Consider the following 27,296-nt stretch of genomic DNA (forward strand, 5'->3'; position numbering starts at 1 on the left):
ATAATAGGTCTTTTTAGCAAACTGTGTTCCTCCTTTAAACACTTGTTTGCGGCAGAAGTAGGGGAGATATCAAGGAGTTTCTTGCACCAGCCTCCTCTCAGAACCAACATTTATACTTAAACAAACATGTAAGCTAACATATATAAAATATTACAGCTTGCTGTTTATTACCATGTAATCTGTTGAGGAGAGAGGGTTAAAAGAAGCACCTCTCTCTAAGCACACAAGATAGAGGAAAATTATAAAGCCAGGCTGCAGACAATATGTATTAGCAAATTGGAACTGCAGACAATATGTATTAGTAAAAGTGATATAAGCTTTTCCAAGCTACACTTGTCATTCATACTGTGACATTGCCAAGATGGGGGGAAAAATCAAAGATCTATTGTACAGGTAACCAACCTCTTCTCTTCCCACCCACTACCAAACAGGCTTGCCAACAGGGCTGATATTGAGTTTATCAGCATTTCATCACCTACAAAAATCAGTCATATGATTAAACCAGAACAACAAATGTTAAAGGAGGAGGAGACTGAAGGTAGTAGAGATTAATAAATATCATTATTATATATATTTTCATTCATAGATTATAATATCAGAAGGACACTGTAACCACCTAGTCTGACATATGTAGCACAGGCCATAGGAATATGACAGCAAACTTTAATATATTAATTTTCACAACATGCCTATGAAATAGGTGAATATTATCTGTATTATATAGATCAGGACTCAGACAGGATTAATTAACTTTCCAAAGGCCACCCAGTGAGCTAGGATGAGAACACAGGAGTCTCCCAGTGCACAATGCTCAGTACACTGAGGCAACACTGCTTCTCAAGTGTGATGACTAAAGAGATTAGGGCAATGTGTCCAAATCCCGTGACACTTGTTGACACAACTAGCAACCTGAAGAGATCATAATGACCACACCAAGGACCTAATCCTGCAAATACTGACACAAGTTCTTATATGATGGATGAAAAAAGTAGCAAGCAAACTAATTTTAGTTTCAACACCTACAAAGGAGTTATTAAAAATAATGAGAAAAGGTACTCTATAGAACAACAAGAATGAAACACATACCCACACAAAAATCCTTTTCATAAGCAAAACAAAAAAACCCTCACAAACTGCAGAAAACATTTGGGCTCCAATTTAATTTTACTATGTCATAAAGAGTTACCCTGTATGCAATCAATCATCCGTTAGAAAAAATGTCTGAATGATTTTTTTCACATCCTGTGTTCCTGGCTAAGGCTCTGCATCTCTTCTTACTGGTTCAAGTTAGTCAGCTGGAATGGAGCTTGGCATAAAAGAGTCAAATGTAGTGAAAAATAGAAAATCATAAAATAATATAGTGAAAAATAAATACAAAAAGCTGACCCTAGCTTGTAATTCTACAGGCTCTATTTTTGTTTTTTCTGGTTAATTAATTAATCCTGGGCTCCTTTTTCTTATTCTCCCTTCCTTGACCTCTCCAAGTATTATTTCTAGTGTCACTAGATGCCATCCATCAAAAGGATACATCCACAGAACAATAGAGCATACATATGGTCAGTTTATTTAGTTTATTTTAGAAACATCAAATCTATTCCTTATGAAATTTCACAACAACAAACTGCCCTCTGGGATCTCTTCAGATATGTGACAGATTCTGCCATCAGAACTAGTAGTTGGGCATTCCTCAAACATACTTTGCATTATGTGTCCAGTGTTCCAGTTGCAGCATCCGTTTTCTTGCCAGTCCCACATATACTCCATGTAACAACAAGGTCACTGAATGATTTAGATAGGGTTTAATGGGATGTGAGAATGATGTCATAAAATATGCATTTGATTAATAACAGCATGGTTTATTGGAGCTTGGACCCCAGATGAAGCAAACAAACTGTTTCACAGAAGATGATTTTTAAGGCTGAGAAGTTAGTCTGCCTCTCTTTCTGAAATTCTTCTCTTTCTGTAACTGACTAAAATAAATATATCTTCATATGAGAAAATGTGGAATCTTTGTGTCAAGTTATTATTATTTTAAATAGTGTAATGAAGTTGGTAGAGTCAGGAAATAATCTTAATAGAAAATTCAAACAGAGAGAAAATAATTGAAAATTTCAGAATAGCTATATAAAGAATAAGGCTAATTACAATATTCTGAGCCCAGAGGAAATTATGTTGATTAGTGATAATAGCCATAGGGGTAGCCTATATAGTAAAAATAGATGGTCCTCTTAAACACTGTTATTCTACATTGATGCCAGCATGATTACATAGACTGTCAGGGACAGTGAGTTGATCTTTTGGTCCAAAGTTTGTAAAGCTCTATATTAAGGATCTCTTTTTGTACCAAATCGCCTGAGAATAATACTGAATTAGGAAAATTTTCTACTTTATAATGAGACTGATAGAATTTTTTTTACTGTTTGCTAGGTTTTTAACATCCTAGGTCAAGTTCATACATTGGTACATTGTAAAAGCAGCAAAGAGTCTTGTGGCACCTTATAGACTAACAGACGTTTTGGAGCATGAGCTTTCGTGGGTGAATACCCACTTCGTCGGATGCATGTAGTGGAGATTTCCAGGGGGAGGTGTATATATATGCAAGCAAGAAGCAGGCTAGAGATAACTAGGTTAGTTCAATCAGGGAGGCCCTGTTCTAGCAGTTGAGGTGTGAAAACCAAGGGAGGAGAAACTGGTTCTGTAGTTGGCAAGCCATTCACAGTCTTAGGGTATGGCTACACTTACGGTTTGCAGCGCTGGTCATCCAGCTGTGTAGGAGCAGCGCTGGTGTGTGGCCACACTCACAGCTACCAGCGCTGGTGTGTGGCCACATTTGGAGCATTTGCAGCGCTGTTGGGAGTGCTGCATTATGGGCAGCTATCCCAGCATTCAAGTGCACCAACGTGCTTTTCAAAAGAGGGGGGTGGAGGGTGGTGTACTGTGACAGGGAGCGGGGAAGATAGAGAGTGTGGATTTTTGGAGCCAACACTGTGTGTTAGCTTCCTGGATTGGAAAAATCACAAAATGTTCATGAGCCCTTAGTCTTAACTCTAATTGCAAACAGCCTGCCTCCAACACGGACTCCCCCCCCCCCTGTTTCACTCACTCCCTGTGGTGTACTGTGACAGGGAACGGGGAAGAGAGAGAGATTGGAAAAATCACAAAATGTTTGTGAACCCTAACAGCCTGCATCCAACACTGTTTTCCCTGCCTCTCATTTGATCGTTCACAGCCAGGTACAGATAGCTTCTGTTTGCTGTGATCAGTGTTTGTTTTTATAGATAAGCAGTTCAAACGGAGCTCCGGGATCGGCTCCGTTCTGTTTCATTCACTCTCCCTGCCTGATTTGATTGTTTACAGCCAGGTACAGAACGGAGCTCCGATCGGAGCTCGTTCACAACAAAACAAAGAGAGGCTGCATAACAAAACAAAGAGAGTAATTTATAAAAGCATTCTGGGATACACCTTATACCCTGGAGGCCAATCACAGCGCTGGTGTGTGGCCACACTTGATGACCAGCGCTGCAGCACCAGCGCTGGAATCCTTATTCCCCATGCCGAGTGAGGTATACGGCCAGCGCTGCAGCCAGGGAGTTGCAGCGCTGGAAGTGCCCTGCAGGTGTGGCCACTTACTAATTGCAGCACTGGTGGAGGCTTTCCAGCGCTGCAAATCGCCAGTGTAGCCATACCCTTAGTTTAATCCTTTGCTGATGGTGTCAAATTTGCAGATGAATTTAAGCTCAGCAGTTTCTCTTTGAAGTCTGGTCCTGAAGATTTTTTGCTGCAGGATGGCCACCTTAAGATCTGCTATTGTGTGGCCAGGGAGGTTGAAGTGTTCTCCTACACGTTTTTGTATATTGCCATTCCCAATATCTGATTTGTGTCCATTTATCCTTTTCTGTAGAGACTGTCCAGTTTGGCCGATGTACATAGCAGAGGGGCATTGCTGGCATATGATGGCGTATATTACATTGGTGGACGTGCAGGTGAATGAACCGGTGGTGGTGTGGCTGATCTGGCTAGGTCCTGTGATGGTGTCGCTGGTGTAGATATGATGGCCAGTGGAGTCCTGTTGGTTTCTTTCTTGGGTTTGTCTTGCAGTAAAAGCAGCATGTGCTGCCCACAGCTGGTAGGGCCGGGGAGCCCCAGGGACTGGCCTTTTGTCCCCGTTGATTCCCCCCCATGGCCCAGAGAGACTCTGGCCAAGCGGCCTGTGTGCTGGAGCCAGGCTCTGCAGCCAGCGTGGATCCCCTACTGCAAGACAAACCAAAGAAAGAAACCAACAGGACTCCACTGGCCATCACATACAGTCCCCAGCTAAAACCCCTCCAACACATCATCAGGGATCTACAACCCATCCTGGACAATGATTCTACACTTTCACAGGCCTTGGGTGGCAGGCCAGTCCTCACCCACAGACAACCTGCCAACCTGAAGCATATTCTCACCAGTAACTGCACACCGCACCATAATAACTCTAACTGAGGAACCAATCCATGCAACAAACCTCGATGCCAACTCTGTCCACATATCTACACCAGCGACACCATCAGAGGACCTAACCAGATCAGCCACCTCAAGAATACCTTGTGGCAGTGAATTCCATAGTTATCTATATAATACTTAAAAACATGGATCCATTTTCAGTTTACAGTATCAATTTTTAATCCATGAGTGTCATTGTTTTCTTGGGCAAATCATCTTGTGAGCAAGATGACTCAGAGCACTTGAATGGTCTTGATGTATTATTCATTATTCATTATTCTAGGTTTCCATTGTTGCTCTTCACTTTTCCAAACTATCACAAGTCTCTTTAATCTCTCCTCATTTTAAATCTCCTGCCCCATACACCCATTCTCTTTGTTGCCTTTTGATGGCCCACACTCGTTTCAAATAAAAGATGTACCATGCCATATAACTGGCTTCTTAATGCAGCCCAACATTTTATTCCAAAATAATGATAAGGCAGGTGACAAGCTGTCATTACCATGACTATTGCTACCTATTAGTTCATAGCGAGTCTATGCTAGAATATCCTATTATAACTGTTATTCCAATCTCCCCTCCTTTATCCCTCCCACTTGCTTATTTCACCAATATCGCATCTTGTCTTTTAAGATTGTGAGCTTTTGGAACAGGGACAATGGACCAGATTATGGCACATTGACTCATATCACACTGAGGACAATAAGAACATTTGTGAAATAAAGTGCTAACTAAAATCTGGCCCTATATGCTTATACACAAGCACGAACCCCACTAGCTGGAGTCCGTCAGCCCGGACTGGGCTGCTTGCTCCTGCTAGCTGTGTAAACATACCCAAATGGTGTCTGATCTAGCTGAGACCTCTAATTGCTACCACTTTCATAATAATATAAACTATCTGGTTTCCAGGAGTATTTAGCCATTTTCAGTGGCACTCATGAAACACTGTCAAGCTCCATCCATTTGGGGAATTTTCACTATACTCAGCATTTGCAGTTGAAATGAGTTTCTTTCCATGAAATCATCATACTGAGATGGTGAAATGGTGTAAACCCAACCCCTTTCATTTTAAGGTTTTAGCTATATCTCAAACTATCTTTGAGACCTCCCAAGAAGGTACACCATGTGCAGGAAAGATAAGTTATAAATTAATCATCTTGTCTACATTTTCATCTTCTGCTTAGGCTACCTTTAATATTCAGCTAGTCACTTTGTAACTTACAAAACCAAAGTATTTTCAGTTTGTGTCTTCATGTAATGCATTCCAATCAGGAACCTCTTTATCACTTACCTATCAATATGTTACTGGCTTCATAGACAGTCTTTTCCAATGCAAGTCCTGTTTCTCATTAAGTCAGGTTCAATATCAGAGGCAGCTCTATCATGGAGGCCAATACAGTTTCTCTGGTTGCCATAATAGAATCCATTTCAAACTTACTATTTTGTACTTTGAAAGACAAACTGATGTTACACTTCTCAGCTGTCTTTCTCTGGAAAGTTTCATTCTTTATACCTCTCTCCAATATTTAAAACAGTGTAACTTTCAGAAAGGTCATTTTAGGCAAAATAGTTTGAGGGGGAAGGCATTTTGTTTTAAGCAATGTGGCTTACAATAATCAAGACAAACATTCAAAAGTTATATTTAGAAGAACTTACAGTCGAGTTAGTTTGCATTATTTTTCACAAAAAAATAGGGTTACTTTTTTGTATTAGATGGGATGTAAAGACCACATCTGGCAGCTGACACTAAAAAGTTAATGAAGAGAGCAATCATGACCCCAGTTGTGGGTAAATTGCTGGTTAGCCACAGCTGGGATAAAAAGCTGCCACCCAGGGGGAGCAGGGTGGCTGCCAGACAGACTGAGAGTCACTGCCGAGGTTCTCCACCACATCAGATGGGGATAACCTGCCAAAAGAGACCAACTCCATGGCTGAAGGACCCAGGGGAAGTTGTCATATAGAAGACTCCTGGCAAAGGCCACAGGAAGGCAGCAGGGGACATAAGCAAAAAATCCCTGACTGCCTAACATATGGTCCCTGGGCTGGGAGCAAGAGGAGAAGGCAGGACTGAGTTCCTCTAGCACCCTCCACAGGGAAGGTGGGGGAGAGACTGCTGAGGCTCCAGATTGGGACTAGCAATCCCCACATAAGACTGTTGGACTTTATTTTTGCTTCTGCTTTTAACTTCCCTTGTTCCTCCCCAGAGGAAGAAGGGAGAGGGAGATATCAGGCCAGGACTAGCACCTGGAGGCCCATTGTAGGACCATTAGGACCTTTGGGGTGAGATCCCAGCTTCCTCGAAATGGGGGGGGCTCAGACAACCCATGGAGGGCTGGACTCATAAAGAAGCTGAGCACTGCAGGTCATATTTCTGAACTGATACCAAAGGGAAATAGAGACAAGGCTGCTGTTACTAATGCTGGTGAGGAGAAGGTGCATTAAATGGTGAGAGGCCTGACTACAAATCTAATTAGATGTGAGATAAAATATCATACAATATTTGTAAGAGGGGAGAGGTTGCCTTCTCCCTCTCAGGTCATTTGCATATCTTCCATCCAGTCATTGATACTCTGACGTGCTTGGTTAGTAACTCATGAATATCCGACTGCTCAGAATGGGAAAGTGGCCATAATAGCCATTCCACACATCCCCTTCTCCAGAGCGGAGTCCTTGACTCTGCCCAGTCTTATTGGCCTGTCATGTTAAAAATAAGGTCAATGTTAAAAATAAGGTCAATAGCTTTGTTACTTTAACACTCTAGATGTCCTACGGTCATTGCAGGTATGTCCCTGCCGGCCCAGATGCCAGATCAGTTGAGAGGCTCTTTCCTGATAGGTCAGTTACCAATAAGAACAATTTATGCTTGCTATTTGTTTCCCACTGTAACTTATAGAGAGGTAATCTGAAGCTAGCTGTCCTTCTAGCAAACTCTGGAACATTGGTGGCAAGCTCTGTAGTGAACTAGTTTTCACCTTTCCTAGATTGCCTCAACTGAATGGTGACGCATGACATAGGGCCTTTGAGAATGGAGCAATAATGAAAAACACTTATGAAAAGGCCTCATGAAAACCCAACCAATGCAAAAAAGAAATTATGAGAAACTTTATTAATAGTTTACGTAAATGACATGCATCCGACGAAGTGGGTATTCACCCACAAAAGCTCATGCTTCGATACGTCTGTTAGTCTATAAGGTGCCACAGGACTCTTTGCTGCTTTTACAGACCCAGACTAACACGGCTACCCCTCTGATACATAAATGTCTTATTGCTCCTTCTGCCCCAACTCCAAAGTATAAGCCCCACTCTCTCCCAAACCCTGTTCATCCCCTGTATACTCTTGTACAGGTAAATTAATTCTATTAACTGCACTACTACAGGTGAGAACTCTGTTATAAAACTCTCACTTCCAGAAATCTGGCAGTGTGGTGGAAACAGGCAAGTTCATTTATACGATCTCCTCTTTCCTCCATCTTTTCCCTGAATAAATGTGCAATGAAAACAGAATGTCTTGTTCTTGCTACAATGTGCTTTCAGGAGATTCAACAAGCATCCTTTTTAATTTAGTCAGTCAACAATATGATTCTCCTTGATATGCTCTCTGTTCCGAAAATTGTGCTTGAGGAAAAAGTGTACTTTGAAATGCTTTTCCTTTCAATAGAGGAAAATAATCTTTTCAAGAAATATCTTTTCTGCTTAATGCTAGCGAAGAGTCATGTAGCATGGATTGTGTTAATGAAAATTAAATAAAACTTTACACTGAGAACTTTCTTTGTGCTTTTTTATATAATTTCTGTTCAGTTTATGTAACAGCAAAATTATAAGACATTATTTGGAATAACAGAGCCGGACAGGTAAAGGATTAAACTTTATGGGGTTAAAAGCATTCTACACTTTCATCTGATTCCTAACAACCTGCAGCACAGAGATTTTAGCTGACAGGCTTTCAAGTGAACATGACACAGGAAAATGAAACATTGCCTAAAAAAAGCAGGAATCTTCTTTGTGAGAAAGCTCAATTATTGCTGAGTCTAATACGATGTATAGTTCAATTAGCCAAAGGGGAAAAAATTAGATAAGTAATTGTAATATGACTCACTAATATACTGTAGGATTTGATCCTGCTCCCATTGAAGGCAATGGTACAATTTCCTTTGACGTCACTGGGAACAGGCCTCTATACTTAGTATGTGATCAGAATCTGATCTGGGCACCTGATGCTAAAAGAAAGGTGGATGTCTTATAATGTGCTGTCACCCTATGCAAGGTGGTAGTTTTGTTGAGCTTGGCATAGCTTTTTTCTTACCCTTTTCCTCTGTCACCAATGCCTCTTAACACTCTGTAAAGGTCTCTTGCTCCAGTAGTGCTACTTGTCCACTCCCATGCTTAACCAGCAGATAAAATCCATCAAAAGAGGGTATCAGGATGGAACCCAAAATAGTTTTGGGATAGTTTGACACAAATCTCCTGAGGAAGCTGGCAATACACTTTGCTATATACAATTTGAGAGATTCACCCACCACAGTCCATCTTCCATCAATCCTATCTATTTACCTATTTAAGGTGTGTATTGTGTCACAATCACATTGAATCTAAGCAAGTTTTGTAGCTTTTCTGCCCTCTGTGCATGGAGCCACAAGAAGTTATTAAATATACATGACAAAACAACTCTTCATTTTGCTTCCAGAAGGAGTAATTTTATGTGGAATTATGGAGGGCTAGGTTTTAATTTTATAATCTGCCCTGTGACTTTTGAGAGAGAGTTCACTCCTGTTGTGTCTTTATTCTTTACACAACATTAAGAATACGAGGAAAGAAATCACATGGACACAGCTGGGCTCCAAATATACAAACATGCAAAGCCTAACTACATATATACACAGCTGGACTGTTAAGTTCTGGTGGCATTTGCAATAGAAGACAGAGAGGCCCATTAGATGGTGCCCAAACTAAAAGGATACTCCCCAATTCCCATTCACTATATCTCCTCCCCCTTTAGTCCAATTTATTTTTAAAAATATAAATATTTCTATCAAAACTACCATCATTAAATATGCAACATGCTACAAATTCAGAGGAGTATTATAACTTCTCCCTGGATAACATGTTGTAGGTATTACAACAGTATCTGCATCATTTTTAGTTTTGCATTGTACCATGGCATTTGTCACAGGCACAGATTCTATTTGTGCCATATGGAATTTACTGAGTGAGTGCCTCTAGTTGTAGTTCATTATCCATACTGCCACTTTCAAGGGCAAGTGTGACAAGCAATCTGTATTTGCATGTTGGTTGGTACTTGAACTCAGTATTGGAATAGCAAGCACCCCAGAATATTGCCCATCTCTATAATTGTGCCACAGCCATTGATAGTGCTACTTTCTTTGGGTGAAACTGTTTAACTCCTTAAACTAAACTCAGAGTTCTTATATCAATTTGGGCATAGTCACATTCTGCAAAGATAAAAGATATAGAAACAAAGACAATAGGCCTTGCAGTATGATAATATTCTATTACATGTGAAATTACTGCTCTCATTCCATATGGGGAATAGTCACAAGCTCACTTTATTCCCTGGTCCTCTCATGCTACAGGGAAGTAGTACTTTGCTACTTACCCATACCGCTAACAGATTACTACATTTTCCTGTGCTGATCTGTATATTGGGAGGAGCAAAGCCACTCCCTGCCTATTCCTCACTCCCTTGTTTATAGGGAGAGTCATAGTGGATGCACATCACCTGCATAGCATCCTGCACCAAAACTCAAGATCTTTACAGGCTGGCCAGGAGCATTGGGATCTTACTTTCCCATATGTTCCTGCCCAGATATGTAGGACAAGCCATGATCTGGCCTACAGTTAATGAAGTACTGAGTAACCAGATCAGTTACTTGCTACTGAACCTGCGGGAAATATACAAATTTAAACACATTATTATAGGCAGCATGACAGGAAAACTGCATAATTACTGGTGGGCTAATGTTGGTCCCTAAGTGCTTAATCTTGGGTCATTTGTTTGAAAAAATGAGCATCTCCACAATATCAGACAATAAAGTAAAGGTGGACTGGAGTTCACTGTTACTACAGATAGAAAGGAGTGATGCCCTGAAGATGGAAAAATCTGCCACTGAATAACTATCACCACAGTGACTAACAGAGCTGAACTATGCTTTAACAGGCCAAGACTGTTACAGAAAGCATGCAGAATCTTAATATCACACATTGCTATGCTATAGTAGAACACATTATTCATGCAACCAGGTATCTCATATGAGCCCAGTGATAAACATCTAATGCCCCATTCAGTGAGTCAAATTTCATGAATGCATTAACCCTAACTATAGTATCATTCTTTTCTCAGACTCCTCATAACTAAATACTGGCCAGCTGACAATTCAAGAATAAATAAACTGACAGAATAAATTTGATTCTTTCATCTACTATGGGCATATATTTAATCAAAGAATTCATTCAAAACAAAGGCTTTATTCACAGCACTCCTGCAAAATGTCCATGACTATTTCAGCACTGGGGAGAAAACAAAAAAGTTGAAATTAAAACTTTCTTACATTGCTGGTGCGAGGGGCAAGATAAATTACTTTCTTCCAACTAAATCCCTTCTGTACCTTCCTTCCCTTCAAATAATTCCAAAATGACTTTCGTCTGATCTAAACCAGTGCAATTGTCACAATCTGTAATCTGTCAAGCAAAACATTTAGAACAAAAGTGTCTGCAAACAAAGGGTTTGATAGTTTGCTGTTAGTTAAACACCTTTGAACATTATGAAAGTCTGTCTGCTGATGAAAACGAACAAGTATGGTGCTGGCTGATAAATAATTCAGGTCCAAATCTTGCCCTAGATGGTACAGCAAATGGGTGCAGAGAGGTACTCTTTTGTTTTGTGTTTCACAGGCATCCACACAGAGGGTCTGGGCACCATACAATGCAAACTTATTTTGCTGTTCCTCTAAGCAGGAATAATTTGTGCATCTATCATTTACCATGGCTGCCTATATATTTATTTACAAATATTAAGTATGACTTCATTTTGTTAATATTTGAGGATCTTAATTAGTTTTTTTTAATTAATTAATTAAATGTGTGCATTCCTATTTATATAATTTGGATGCCTATCACTGGTACAAAAATTGAACATGAGGGACCTGAAGCACATTTAATTGTCTGTTATCAGCTACACTGGTATGCAGGCAAAAAGAAAAACAAAAAGAGTGAGAAATATATGGTTTTACTAATTTTGCTTCTATTTCACCAAATTTAATTCACTTCCACAAAACTGTCTTAAATTTTAGAAAATCTGGGAGCTAGCAATAACTTTAAGACTAAAATCTAATTCTTGTTTCACACCAGTGTTTGACAACATCAAGCACTTTTAGACACATATGACAACTGTACAACAGAAGGGCAAGGGATCAGTTGCAACAGTTTGAAAAAGAAAATGAAACTTCACCATTATAAGTATTACATTTTTTCACCCACCCATTCAGTATCTCTTATGTGCCTGAACTACAAAGCGGAGCAGAATGTATATACTGTACAGCACACTGCTTCCATTTAAATTTCTGTCAACAGCTACACCTTTTTCTTTCATCTGTATAATCATATTTAATGCTCAGTCAATCTTTATCCAGGCAACAAAACTGTCATGGACTGTAAGTATTAAGGCCAAATCCTGCCACTGGATGCTGTTACAGGCAAGTCTCATCTTACGCGGGGGTTCCGTTCCACAGTTGCGCGTAAAGCGAAAACCGCGTATAGTGAAACACTCATTGAGTTGAATGGCGGGCGGAAACACCCGCACGACAGATGCAGTTTTTATATTATTTTTCTTTTTTTTCCACTGTTTTTGCCGACCAAAGCTGAATTCGCGTATGTTAAATGCATGTTAAATGCGCCTAAGATGCGACTTGCCTGTATTCACTTTATTTAGGAGTCCGATCCATTCATCTGATAGCAGAATTTGTCCTCCTAGATTTTAATCTTTATAAGTTTATCTCACCACTTCTTTTCTCAACAAATCAACTGTAAATCAAAGGAAGAAATGTACTGTACTATCTGAGAAATTTCTGCATACTACAATAAAACATGACCCATTTGCACACAAACATGCTTAAAGAAAATAAAGACAAAAAAGGGAGAATGTGTCTGAGTGATTTGTTTGCTGACAATTCTGAAAATTAAAATTTAAAATAATGTGAATTGAGCATTTAATGGTTTATTTAAAAAAATAAAACTAAAGTAAATTTTGAAATGAAAAGTCATTTCAAATTAAAAAATCTTAACATTTCATTTAGAAAATTTCAAAACATTTTTTTTTTATTTTTAGGGTTGTTTTTTCAACCAAAACAATTTGGAAACATTGACACAAATTTATGAAATAATTCAATGTCCTTGCTTCTGCATATTTTACTGAAAAAAAAATGTGGGTTCAAAAATTTTGTCCAGCTCTGCGCCTAGCCCCTAATAATTAGAAATTATTGTATGCCCTGAAGCATGAGGGTTTATTTACCTTCCAATGTTTCAAAAATATTTACCATTATCACTTTACAAATATACCATATAATGCTGCATAAGTGATGTATCCAGAAATGGCTGACAGCTTGGATACAGGAAAGGTAAAGATATAACAGTTCCTAAAGTTTATTTCCCATTAACCTGGTAATTAATCCGGAGGCATGCATGTATGTATGTGTGGTTTGGGGCAAGGAGGGTTGTTTAGAAACAAAAGAGAGTGCAGCTATGGAGTGATAACCTAGCAGTGCCCATGTGTCATGGATCCACAGGATCTGTGCTATGCCTCAGCTTTTTAAACAGTATCTTGGGGAAACCCCATCAGCGTGGCAGGCCCCACAGAGGTCCCACTCTTCCTTTAGGGTAGGCAAGCCTGTCAGCTTCAGTGCTTCTGAGACTGAGCTCCTGAGCTCCAGCACTCTTGTTTCAAACCATGAATTCTGCTCAGCAACTTCAACTGACCCAGACTCCTAGTCAGAGACTTTTACACCCTTCAAGGATCAATGCTTCTCAGCATGTATTTGTAGTGACTTCACGCAGAATTTTCAAAACAGAGTAGCATCTATTAGTCAAGTGGAACACACCACCAGAAGTCCTTAGGTTAGCAAAGCGAAATAAAAGTTAAGACATAATCCATCTAGCCAAGCCAGTACCATCAGCTAGTCAAACTGCTATGAGCTCCATTTCAGGTTCTGTTTCTGTCCTTTCACTGTCCCAGCACTTCAGACACTCCCAAAAGCCAATTCTGGATCCCCTTCCTATCACCTCTCAGATCTTTTTTCTTGAGCTGGCCTTTATTCAGCTCCCCTGCTGAGAGGTGGGAGGAAAATCTCCTTCCTCTTTTTTACTGATTGCTAGGTGTTAGGATTCTAGCCATTGGGGTTTTCCATTGTCTTCTTGGACTTTTTATTGGCGTGGGTCTGCCTTGGCCAGTCCTTTAATGACCCATTCAGTCTGCCACAGACAGCTAGCTATTATGTGCAACTCATGTCTCTTACATTGCCCCAACAGCAGATTTTGCCTCCACTGGGTAGCAATAAAAAGTACCAATCAAAATTGAGGAACACATAGATTTCATAAAAATATTACAGAAAATTTCCACTTTGACACACCATGTTATTAAAAACCAGTCCTTCAGCTCACTCAGTTTACATGACTGGGAAGGGCATTTGTCCTTTATTGTTTAACTTTCAACATCTGTTTCACTACCAAGCATGTCCCTGGGCATCGCTGACACTTTGTCTCCATTTCAGGTTGTCAGATATCAAGATCTGGCACCAGGAGCCAACAAGGAGCCTGAATAGATGCCACAGGCCCTTTGTCTCAAGACAATGTTTCAGTTAGTGCAAAGGTCAGTAGCAATGTGAGAAAACAGAAAAAAATTCCCAGACTCCATTTTGTATCCCTGGTTTCCATTTTGAATGAGCAAGAGTCACTCCACCATTGGAAGCTGCAGGTCACATGGTACTTCAAAAGTAAGGGGAAAAGCTCAGCAGACCATAACATAAGAATGGCCCTGCTGGGTCAGACTAAAGGTCCATCTAGGCCAGTATCCTGTCTTCCGACAGTGGCCAGTGCCAGGTGCCCCAGAGGGAATGAACAGAACAGGTAATCATGAAGTGATCCATCCCTGTGGCTCGTTCCCAGTTTCTGGCAAACAGAGGCTAGGGACACCAATCCTGCCTATCCAGGCTAATAGCCATTGATGGACTTATCCTCCATGAATTCATCTAGTTCTTTTTTGAACCCTGTTATGGTATAAGACCATAAGAACAGCCCTACTGGGTCAGACCAAAGGTCCATCTAGCCCAGTATCCTATCTTCTGACAGTGGCCAGTGCCAGGTAAACTCTGAGGTAAACAATGGCTGTAGGAAATAGTGGTGAGCAGGCATGGAATGTTGGCCTGCTTCAGATATCTGAGATCTGCAAGGCAGCAACATGAAGCGATCCACTGACCTTTGTAAAACATTACAGCCCTGACTTGTTGGTCAGGTCACATGCCATGACTGGGAGAGCAGAGTTTCAGTCATTATGGTGACCAGTGCAACTGAAACTCCTCACTCCCATCAGCCAGAGAGGATAGTGCTTGCCAGTCACCTGCAGTAGGATCCACACTGAAACATAATCAAAGAAGAAAGAACGATTATGTACCATATAGTAACTGTGGCTTTGTGAGCCATTGTAATCAGAGTGGTTCTCACAACATGCCCTCCCTCCCTATTTTCAGATTCTTCAGCTGCCACAGTTTGAACTTCAGGGGAACTGAGGGAGGGTTGCATCCACCCTGCCCTTTATGTCTTTGCATGAAAGAACAGAGTGGCACAGGGCCTGGACTTGGCTATTCATAGACTCTGATTTCATGCATGCATTTGTCAAAAACAAATTGTGTCAAACCAACCTGATAGCTTTGACATGGTAACAAGCCTTGTGGATAAGGAGGAAGTGGTCGATTTGGTATATCTTGACTCTAGTAAAGCTTTTGATTCTATCTCACATGACCTTCTCATAAACAAACTAGGGAAATACAATCTAGATGGAGCTACTATAAGGTGGGTGCAAAACTGGCTGGAAAACCGTTCCCAGGGAGTAGTTATCAGTGGTTCACAGTCATGCTGGAAGGGCATAACGATTGGGGTCCCACAGGGATCAGTTTTGTCCGGTTCTGTTCAATATCTTCATCAATGATTTAGATAATGGAATAGAGAGTACACTTATAAAGTTTGCAGATGATACCAAGCTAGGAGGGGTTGCAAGTGCTTTGGAGAATAGGATTAAAATTTAAAATGATAGGAAAAACTTCCTAACTGTCAGGGTGGTTAAGCACTGGAATAAATTGCCTAGGGAGATTGTCTAACCTACTCTTAAAAATCTCCAATGATGGAGATTCCACAAACACTTGTCAGGGATGGTCTAGATAATACTTAGTCCTGCCATGAGTGCAGGGGAGGTCCCTTCCAGTCCTATGATTCTATGTGCACCTACAGTGGGATCCACACTAAGAACATCACAAATAACCAGTTCCTATAAAGTAAATAACCATTTTTAATGCGAACAGTGGGCACAATAATGGCTGGAAAAAGACCAACATGAAATGCCTTTACCCAAACTAAAACATTACTAATCATAGTGCCAGATAGAAGGCACCTTACAGGAAAGCTCTATGCTACACTGTATCACCAGCCCATAATATTCAAATCAATGGTAATAATTTACAAAACCAAAATGGCTACTCAAAAATCATCAGCAAAGAAATATCTCAAAGATAAGAAGCCCTAGCAATGTATTCACTCAGCCACTTGAAAACCTTCAGCCAATAGCTGCCACTTTATATCATACTGAACCATATATAAATAAAGTTATAAACCAACTAAAACCCACAAATGATGATTAAGTGCCAAGAGCAGAGTGAAACAAATGTAAACGTATCAAGGGTTGTGGTAGATTCTCCATCATTGGAAATTTTAAATTAAAAGAGGATGTTTTTTTCTAAAAAATATGCTCTAATCTAAACAGCAGATGGCCTGTGTTATGCAGATTAGATTAGATTATCCCAATGGTCCCTTTAGCCCTTATACTCTATTTATCTATTTTTCTATTACACAACCAGTGCTGAGAAAAATATACAAAAGACATAATGGATGTGATTCAGACAGTGATCCACTTCACATTAAGTACCCTATATAGCAGCTTTCTTACTGAAATTCCTGCAGTACACTCAGAGGAGAATATCTGTGACAACATTATTTTTATACATTATATAGCACCCGCAAATTTGTTAGTTGCTTTTCAAACAAGCAAAAAAGACATAACTCCTGCCCACAATTGAAATTTACACACGACATAATTAATGAGAGCAATAAATGATAGGAGGTGGAATGGGCTGAAAGAGAAGGATTAAACATTAAAAAGTTTGTGTGCCTGTATGGGTAAATTCTAATTATACATGCATTTTATCACGTTAATATGTTATTTTAGATCAGATGTGTGAGATCATTTGAATAAATTACATGTAAACTCTGTAAGCTTATACTGCTACTTCTTTAGTGTACCTGAGTACCTGTGATAGCGGATATCCGTGTCCATGAATACATTTCATGAACACACATTTTAAAATGCATGCTGCAAGGAGGCTTTCTTTGCACAGGCTACAGATATCATTTCTGGTGCAAGAATTCTTTGTGCAATTTAGCTGGTGCCGGCAGTAAACTGTGCTTTAAAATGCGTCATATAAAAACTTTAATCTACATTCCTCCTGTGAGAACAAAAGCTGGTAATCCTTTGGTGCCCAGGAGTTAGCAGTTCAGTGATGCTAAGCATTAATGCATGATGTTTCCTTTCAAAGTCCTTAACTGACTTTGTTGTATACCTGTTTACTGTCTCTGCCAGTTAGTTCTGCACTTTCTTCACACTTTCTGATTCCTTGAAGCATTAAATAAGAAGATGCTCAGCTAACCTTTGGCTTAACAAAAGACTGAGCAGTGAGTTGAGGAATGTTAGCAGAGATGAATCCTCCTTGGAGCAGACAGCAATGCTTTTATTAAGTGAGAAAATAACTATGTTCCTACCCAAAATTATGGAGACTGAATAAATTATTATTTTGCCAGCACCATAATCACAGCAGTCTCATTTTTATGCCCCTCTCTTTCAGATAAATGCTTCATTTATATGAATTGGTCCCAGACACCAGTAGGGACACATCCGTACTTCCAGAGTTTATGCCTCATATTTTTTTATGGGTAGTCTTGACTCAAAGAATCCATTGACTCCCTACATGGACCTCAGAGGGTCACTGAGAAGCTAATCTCCAAGCCCTTACACTCTTCTGAGTTCTCTGGCTCAGGGGTGGCGGTTACTAGAGGCACAACCAGCTGCTGCCCCACCTTACATCAGGGAGGGTTTCCTTGTGCAGTCAGGGAATCCAGAAGAGGTAAAGCAGAATCAATGAGGATTAATATCACTGGGATTACCTAGAGGGCAGTGGTTTGAGCATTGGCCTGCTAAGCCCAGGGTTATGAGTTCAATCCTGGAGGGTGCTATTTAGGAATCTGGGGCAAAAATCTGCCTGGGGATTGGTCCTGCTTTGAGCAGGGGGTTGGACTAGATGACCCTCTGAGGTCCCTTCCAGCCCTGATATTCTATGACTGTTAGGGAGAACAGCCACTCCCCTAACCCCATTAATTCCCTCAGAAGCTTCAGAGCTTGACCTTCACACTGCACCTGCCAAGTGACTTCCAAAGTACAGGGCTGGCACCAGCATTCCAAGCAGGTGCTTGGAGCAGCAATCTGTAAGGAGCAGCAGTCCCCGTGTTTTTGCCCCCAAGCAACACGCTGAATTGCCACTGCAGATGGCGGGGGCAGTCCGTGTACCGTCAGGGCGGCACGCGCGGCGGCTTCTATGTTTAGCTGTCCACAGCGGTGCAGCTTCTGTCTTCAGCCAGAAGTTGCCGCCGAATTGCCGCCGCCGTGGAAACACACTTGCCACCCTAACAGCACACGGACTGCCCCCGCCGCCCGCGGCGGCAATTCAGCGCGCTGATTGGGGTGACGAAAACAGTAGAGCCGGCCCTGCCAAAGTGGTAAAGGGAACTTGCCACAGAGCTTGCACTCTTTCCCTCTCTGTTCACCATCAGGTCTGATTCAGAGATCTGAGACTCTCCCTAGCACCAGTTGAGGGTAAAATGAGGCCATTCTTATAAGAGGTTATGTCACCGAAGTCAAGGAGAAGATATATGAATGCATGAATTTGTTAATACACATTCATTTTTGGAGTGGGAGAAGGAGTAAATCAGTGCTTAAAATACTCTCTCTGAAAGTGACTAAATGTGACACTTTGTGAGTCAGTGAAATTTTCCAGGCACAAGAATATTCTTGTTCTAATAAATAGACAGAGGATTTAATGTTATGTGCTTTGTCTAAATGTGTTTACTTATCTAATACCTTTTGGAAACTGTAATTGTAAGAGACAATTCCAATGTTTGTGCTTCTCTTTTTAAAATATGAATTAACTTTAATGTAGGTGCTCAGAATTAGATTGGTTCAGTACTTGGATAAATACGCTGTTTTCTCAAACACTAATCAGGGAGAAAAGAATAGAAAAGTACATGCTTTCATGACGGATTGAACACAAAACCATCAGATTATAAGCACAATATGTAGCTAATTGAATAACCTTAGGCAGCCTAGATAACTCAGAACACTTGTATCCATTTTTCTCAGATTATATCACCTTGAATGTTTAAGTCTATTGGGTAGAGAATCAGACCAAGAGAAGGGTAGAGCCCTGTGAACCATGAGAGAAAACCCTTAAGCAGAAGTCAACACTAGAGAGGGACCTCAAGCCCAAAATATTGACATAGACCATGGACAATTAATATGAGATTTTTTAAATGTAATAATTCCACAAGACATACGATATTAATCTCTTTGGCAAGAAGAATACATTGTAACTGTATTCATTTCTCATATGCACATATATATGTGTTTGTGTGCATATATATATACGCATGCATGGCAGCCACATCTATATTATGGTTGCCTCATTATAATCCTCTCCCTCCTTTCAATTGCTTATGAATTAGATAAACTAACTATCCAAACTCAGATTGTAAATGCTTGGTTTCTGCCTCAGGTTATTTTATTTTTTAATTGGAATAAAAATCTTTTTTTAGAATAATGGAAGTGAAAAATAGGGATTTTTTGCCGGTGTTCAAAATAAATGGTTGGGGAAGAAAAAATTTTGACAGCTCTAATGTCATCATAGTTTGGAGTAGTTTAAGGAATACAGGCTGTATCTGGATTCAGGGCTCAGTGACTTTGGATGGACAAACATATAACAAAAGTTAGCATTGCCAATAAATGTGTAAAGCAGCTTCTTTTATGTCAGCAAATGGTCATTAGGAAAAGGGCTATACACGTGGCTACTACACCACTTTTTTAGGTTATTTTCCCAATAACCTATAGTTTCATAATTAACTCACTGTCATGAGAATTTGTGGAAATGAGAAAATGCATAACCTTGAATAAATCATGAATTACATTTGCACAATCAAATCTTCTGAGTTGGGGGCCTAAAGTAGAACTTGCCTACCACTTCCTTCTTGTGTCCTGTTTTCAAGAGACATCTGTTTGCAGTTAGAGATTGTTTGTAAATTGTGTTACAACATATCCACCTTTGATGTAATTAAAGACAAAGGTGTCAAATCATTGGTCCTTGATGACCTATACCAATATGCAGGAACCTCTAATTGGACATGAACGTTCCTTGGGGAGGAACAGGGGAATCACGGATCCCTACAAAAGATGCAAAGCATGCAGAGAAAGAGCAAGGGCTTAGGGAGATTCCCTTGCACAAACAAGATACCCAGAGCTGCATCCTGCTCCATTCCCTGGATGAGCCACCCAGAGGAGAACAGAAGAGAGCTGACCCTGACTAAGCCATGCCTAAGGTGTAACCAAATAGACAAAAGAGAAGAAGGAAATCATTTTGAAGGTTGTACTTCCTTAAAAATCAAGATAAAGTAACAGAAGTGCTCTCAGCAGATTTTGAGTTAAATTAAATCAGGTTAAAGGAAAAGAGATTCTCCCATCAACCCTTCTGCAAAACCTTGAGAAGGATTGTTGTTGTTTTTTTAACTTACTCGGTATGATTTAATTACTAAGTGTGGTAATTGGCAAGCCAGATAAATTGAGCCATAAACTTATTGATTCTATTCCAACTCTCCAATCAGTTTGACTTTGTAACGTATTCCTTGAAAATTAAGTCAGGAAAACTAAATTAACCTAGCTAGCAGCATATTTTGGTTAAACTTGTATTTGTTTTATAACTGTCTGTTTAATCTTTTAATAAATTTGTAAGACACACTGAATTGTTTTATTTCCCAAATCATCAATGCAGACAAAGTAACCTACACAGGATAAGAAGGTAAAATCCTTAACAGTCATTCCTGAGCCCATTCAGTATATCATTCACTTAAAATATAACCTTATTATCCCTACAGTAGGTACTTAAATTATGGCAGACGAATAGTCGTGGGGTCAGAGAAATGGCTTTTACAGTGTAGCTTGTCGAGGCTTGCTCCTAAATTCTCAAATGTCTCAAATGCAAAGTGTGTGCTCCCAGGGCCACTGAGCTCTCAGCAGCATAGTGAAGCAGCCACATGGAACTGAACCTTTGGACAGGAGACAAACAGAAAAGATCCATGTCCTGCTCAGCCCATCAAAATGCCATTTGGTCCAGGGAAGATTCATTGACAGGAGACCATATGTTCTAGCCCCCCTCTTTCAATGACTAGTGTTAAGAATTCTATTCATAACTCTTCTTATTGAGCTAGGTCTCACACTCACAATAGCCTCCCTATTATACAGTTATAACTAAATAACAGCTTGCACAAGGTCACTTCTAACAGAGCTGAGAAGACAACCACATCTCTAATGTGGCAGAAGCCAGTCTCATCCACCCAGAAACAATCTGCTTAATCTGTGCACTTGGTTATGTTGTATGTAAAATCCCGACTTACTGCTATTGCTTATGTAACCCATTATATGTCTGCTCTGAGTGGGTCAGAGAATAAAAGCTACAACTGCTGCTAACTAATGGTATTACACCTTTGGCTAAAATGATAGAGACCCATACTCTGCTAGTGAATGATGGGGTTGTTGTAGATGCACACTGTTTTTCTTTTTAAACAATTACTTATTATGTTTAAAAGTTATGTTAAAAGAACATTCTGGAATGCTTGTCCAGACTTCAGTCTGTCCCCATTATGAGTATAGTCTTTAATTATATTGTCTTTACTTACATGATCCATACAAAATTAGAAAGGCCAAAGCACAAAACTAGCTAGGGACATAAAGGGTAATAAGAAAAAAATTGTACAGATACATTAGAAGCAAGAGGAAGACCAAGGACAAAGTAGGCCTGTTACTCAACATGGTGGGGAAGACAATAACAGAAAATGTGGATATGGCAGAGGTGCTTAATGACTCCTTTGTTTCGGATTTCACCAAGAAGGTTGGTGGCAATTGGATGTCTAACATAGTGAATGCCAGTGAAAATGAGGTAGGATCACAGTTTAAAATAGGAAAAGAACAAGTCAAAAATACTTAGACAAGTTAGATGTCTTCAAATCACCAGGGCCTGATGAAATGCATCCTAGAATACTCAAGGAGCTGACTGAGGAGATATCTGAGCCATTAGCAATTATCTTTGAAAAGTCATGGAAGACAGGAGACATTCCAGAAGACTGGAAAATATAGTGCCCTTCTGTACAAAGGGAAATAAGGACAACCTGGGGAATTACAGATGTGTCAGCTTAACAAAAAATTAAGAAATCAATTTGCAAACACTTAGAAGATAATAAGGTGATAAGTAACAGTCAGCATGGATTTTCAAAAACAAATTATGTCAAACCAATCTGATAGCTTTCTTTGACACAGTAACAAGCCTTGTGGATGGGGGAAGCAGTAGATGTGGTATATCTTGACTTTAGTGATGCTTTTGATACTGTTTCACATGATCTTCTCATAAACAAACTAAGGTAATACAATCTAGATGGATTGTACTATAAGGTGGGTACCTAACTGGTTGGAAAACAGTTCTGAGAGAGTAGTTATCAGTGCTTCACAGTCATGCTGGAAGGGCATAAAGAGTGGGGTCCTGCAGGGATCGGTTCTGGGTCTGGTTCTGTTCAATATCTTCATCAACGATTTAGATAATGGAATAGAGAGTACACTTAAAGTTTGTGGATGATACCAAGGTGGGAGGGGTTGCTTTAGAGAATAGTATTAAAATTCAAAATGATCGTGACAAACTGCAGAAATGTTCTGAAGTAAATAGGATAAAATTCAATAAGGACAAATGCAAAGAACTCCACTTAGGAGGGAAAAAATCAGTTGCACAAATACAAAATGGGAAATGACTGCATAGGAAAGATTACTGCAGAAAGGAATGTATGGATCATAGTGGATCACAAGCTCGATATGAGTCAACAGTGTAACACTGTTGTAAAAAAAAGCTAACATCATTCTGGGATTCTCCCAATCAGCTGTTTTCTGGCATGCAGGAGGCTTGGAGTGGGAGGGGCAGGAGCGAGGGCATGGCAGGCTCAGGGGAGGGAAAGAGTGACCCAAATGGAGATCAACTTTAATATATGTCTGGTTATAGGCACAAATCTTGATGGCATCAAATAGGGCTGACTCATCTTATCCTCAAAGTCCATGGATCCCAATGGATGTCAGGAAGCCAGGAAAGTGTGCTCCATTACATAGAAGCATCTATTGTCATAAAACTTCACTTCGAGTTATTCATGGGCAGGTATGTCTGATCAATAGTATACAGAAGAGATTCACACTGACACCTGCCTATTTGAAGTCATATATGCAGATATTGCCAGGGCATTTGACTTGAATGTCCCACAATCACATGTGGGTAGTGCAGGACAGGTGCCTCGCTCACCATGCCATTAACATAAAAAAATTCCTTTTACAAACATTTTTATCCATACATGAATAGGAAGAGTGCTAATACCTTGCAATTGAAATCAAGGTGGAGTAAAAAAAAATCCTATGCTATGCCCTATTAATCTAGGGCTTGATACTCTAATATCAATGCTAAAGAGATTCATAGGACTGGAAGGGACCTAGAGGTCATCTGGTCCAGTCCCCTGCACTCCTGGCAGGACTATCATCTAGACCAGCGTTTCTCAAACTGGGGTCTGCGAGGGTACTCCAAGGGGTCCATGGGCCCCACTGATCAACTCAACTCCTCCCCGTCCATCCCAGAGCCTCCTGCATGCCAGGGAACAGCTGTTCAGCAGCATGCAAGAGGCTCAGGTGCTGGGAGGGAGTGGGAACCAGGAGCGCTCGGGGGAAGGGAGCAGAATCATGTCCAGGGCCAGTGGTCCCGCTGATCAACTTCTCCCCCTCCCTCCCAGTACCTCCTGCACACTGGGGAACAGCTCTTCAGTGGTGTGCAGGAGGCGATAGGAGGGAGCGGGAGGAACAGGAATCGGGTGCACTCAGGGAAGGGGGAATAAAGAGGTGGGAAAATGAGGGGTACGGGTAGAGCGGGGGTGGGAAGAGGTGGGGCAGGGGTGGGGCCTTGGGGGAAGGGATGGAGTGGGGGTGGGGCCTGGAGCTGAGCAGGGGACTTGGTGGTCCACGGAAAAACTTTAAACCAAAATGGGGTCCTCATGTTGCTAACCTTTGAGAACTGCTGATGTGGACCATCCCTGACAGGTGTTTGTCTAACCCGTTCTTAAAAATCTCCAATGATGGGGATTCCACAACCTCCCTAGACAATTTGTTCCAGTGCTTAACTACCTTGACAGTTTTTCCTAATGTCCAACCTAAACTGTCCTTATTGCAATTTAGGCAGATTGCTTCTTGTCTTAGCCTCAGAGGTTAAGGAAAAAAAAATTCTCCCTCCTCTTTGTAACAGCCTTTTATGTACTTGAAAACTGTTAACATGTCCCCTCTCAGTCTTTTGTTCTCCATACTAAACAAACCCAATTTTTCCAATCTTCCCTGATAGGTCATGTTTTCTAGACCTTTAGTCGTTTTTGTTGCTCTTCTCTGAACTGTTTCCAATTTGTCCGCATCTTTCCAGAAATGTGGTGCCCTCAACTGGACACAATACTCCAATTGAGGCTGTATCAGCGCAGAGTAGGGCAGAAGAATTACTTCTTGTGTCTTGCTTACAACACTCCTGCTAATACATCCCAGAATGATGTTAGCCTTTTTTACAACAGTGTTACACTGTTGACTCATATCGAGCTTGTGATCCACTATGACCCATACATTCCTTTTTGCAATAATCCTGTCTATGCAGTTATTTCCCCTTTTGTATGTGTGCAACTGAGTTTTCTTTCCTAAGTAGAGTACTTTGCATTTGTCCTTATTGAATTCCATCTCATTTACTTCAGAACATTTCTGCAGTTTGTCAAGATCATTTTGAATTTTAATACTATTCTCTAAAGCACTTGCAACCCCTCCCAGCTAGGTACTATCCACAAACTTTATAAGTGTACTCTCTATGCCATTATCTAAATCATTGATGAAGATATTGAACAGAACCAGACCCAGAACCGATCCCTGAAGGACCCCACTCATTATGCCCTTCCAGCATGACTGTGAAGCACTGATAACTACTCTCTCAGAACTGTTTTCCAACCAGTTAGGTACCCACCTTATAGCAGGTCCATCTAGATTGTATTACCCTAGTTTGTTTATGAGAAGATCATGCGAGACAGTATCAAAACCATTTCTAAAGTCAAGATATACCACATCTACCACTTCCCCCACATCCACATGTCCAAGAAAGCTATTAGGTTGGTTTGACATGATTTGTTCCTGACAAATACATGTTGACTGTTACTTATCACCTTATTATCTTCTAGGTGTCTGCAAATTGATTGCTTAAATTGTTTGCTCCATTATCTTTCTGGGTACTGAAATTAAGCTGACACATCTGTAATTCGCCAGGTTGTCCTTATTTCCCTTTTTATAGATGGGCACTATATTTTGCAGTCCTCTGGACTCACTCCTCTCTGAAATGATTTTTTCAAGTGGAAGTGGAAATGGAGTTGCATTAGACACTAAATTGCTTTCCTAACCTTTGTTAATCATTTGATTGTACTCAGCAACAATTGTGAATGCATGAGCAATAAGATTCCATCTTCATAACCATCCATAAAGTCACCTGGTAGCCACCCAACTCACTAACTCAGGAGAGGCAGGGGCCTGTGGATCTGGGCCTTAGTTGTTAGTCAAAAAAACTACTAGAAAGTTTTCCTTAATTATGATAAAGTGAACATGTAGTATCTCCAGATAAAAGCCTTTTAAACATTAATCCTCTCTTCCCTTTTCCTCTCCTCTTTGAGCAAGCAGTTGTGTCTGTGAATTCTATTGTTTTGCACAGCCAGGCTAATATTTCCCTGTTGGCATTTAAACTGGCTGGTGCCTGAAGTAATTTCTGACTGTGACATAGTGTAAGAAACCAGCACGAGAAAAAAACTGGATGGGGAATTCACTGCCTGTTTTTAAAATGCAAGTCTGCTTTGTGGGCTAAGCTAAAAGTATTTTTAACCGTATTAGTAGTTCCATGAGTGGAGGGTAGAAACAAAAACAAACAAACAAAATCTACAGACATTCCTCTCAGCTGTTGCACTGAAAGAGTTTAAAATACATTTCACCAGCTGAACTGATTTTTTTTATCACAGAGAACTGAAAATTCTTGATTGATGGAATTATTGATAGAAACAATTAATAGTTTGCTGGTGCAATTCTCTTTCAAGACAATCCCTCAACAGGGTTTGCCTTGAGCTTTGTGGATTATGCCTAATTCAATTTCAGAAGATGAATTAGAATAGATCAGGCAGAGCCACCATTTGGGGTATGTGATTTGACAGATTCTGAGAGAATCTTAGTGATTCTGACTCCAGTGGGATTTGAGGGAGAAAATTGAACAAAGCCCAGAAAGAGTCTGAGGGAGATTTTGGTTGAGTCCAAAAGGGGCCTAAGAGACTAGGAGAAGGGGTCTGATAGAAAGACTATGGTCAGAGGGCTGACTGTAAGGTTAAGACTTGTGTGGTTTGGAGGATTGTGATATAGATTAAATATGACATGGAACTTGGATTTTTATGTTCATGTTTTATGTGTCAATGTTAATTTTAAATATTTTCAGTCTGGCCAATTGAAAATGTTTAATGTCTCACCTCAATCATTGAATTAACTTTTAACTTGAGGCTGAGGACTGCACATCCAGGAAAAGGTAGCTATTTCCTTCAAACCCAGGAGTGACAAACAGAGACCATAGCCCTTTGTAGTGGACAGCAGGGTTATATGGGGCGAGAAGGAAGGGGGAATTAAAACTTGGTGAGACAACCAGGAGGATCATATTACAAATGGTGCCCATGTGGACGTCCGAGTTGCACTGGACTTCTGAAGCTCAGGAAGAGCTTCCCTGGACAAGCACTGTACCACAGATATTTATGAGTGTGCTTCAGGTTTTGAGCTACTAGAGCTAATTGTATTACCTCAAGCAATAGATACTCATGCCTTTAGGTTCAGAGGTCCTGGCTTCAATCACTGCTGCCCAGAACTCACCCACTGGTGTCATATCTCACAGATAGTACTTACATATTTTTATTGATTCAATAGGGACACAAAATCATAACCACAAACAAACACCTCCTGCCCTTGACACATAATTGTTCCTAAAACTATCAGGTAATTTCCATATATTAAAATAAATTTACAGTATATAGGATTCACTTACATGTGATGTT

Source organism: Mauremys mutica, chromosome 3 (assembly GCF_020497125.1).
Source record: "Mauremys mutica isolate MM-2020 ecotype Southern chromosome 3, ASM2049712v1, whole genome shotgun sequence".
NCBI lineage: Eukaryota > Metazoa > Chordata > Testudines > Geoemydidae > Mauremys > Mauremys mutica.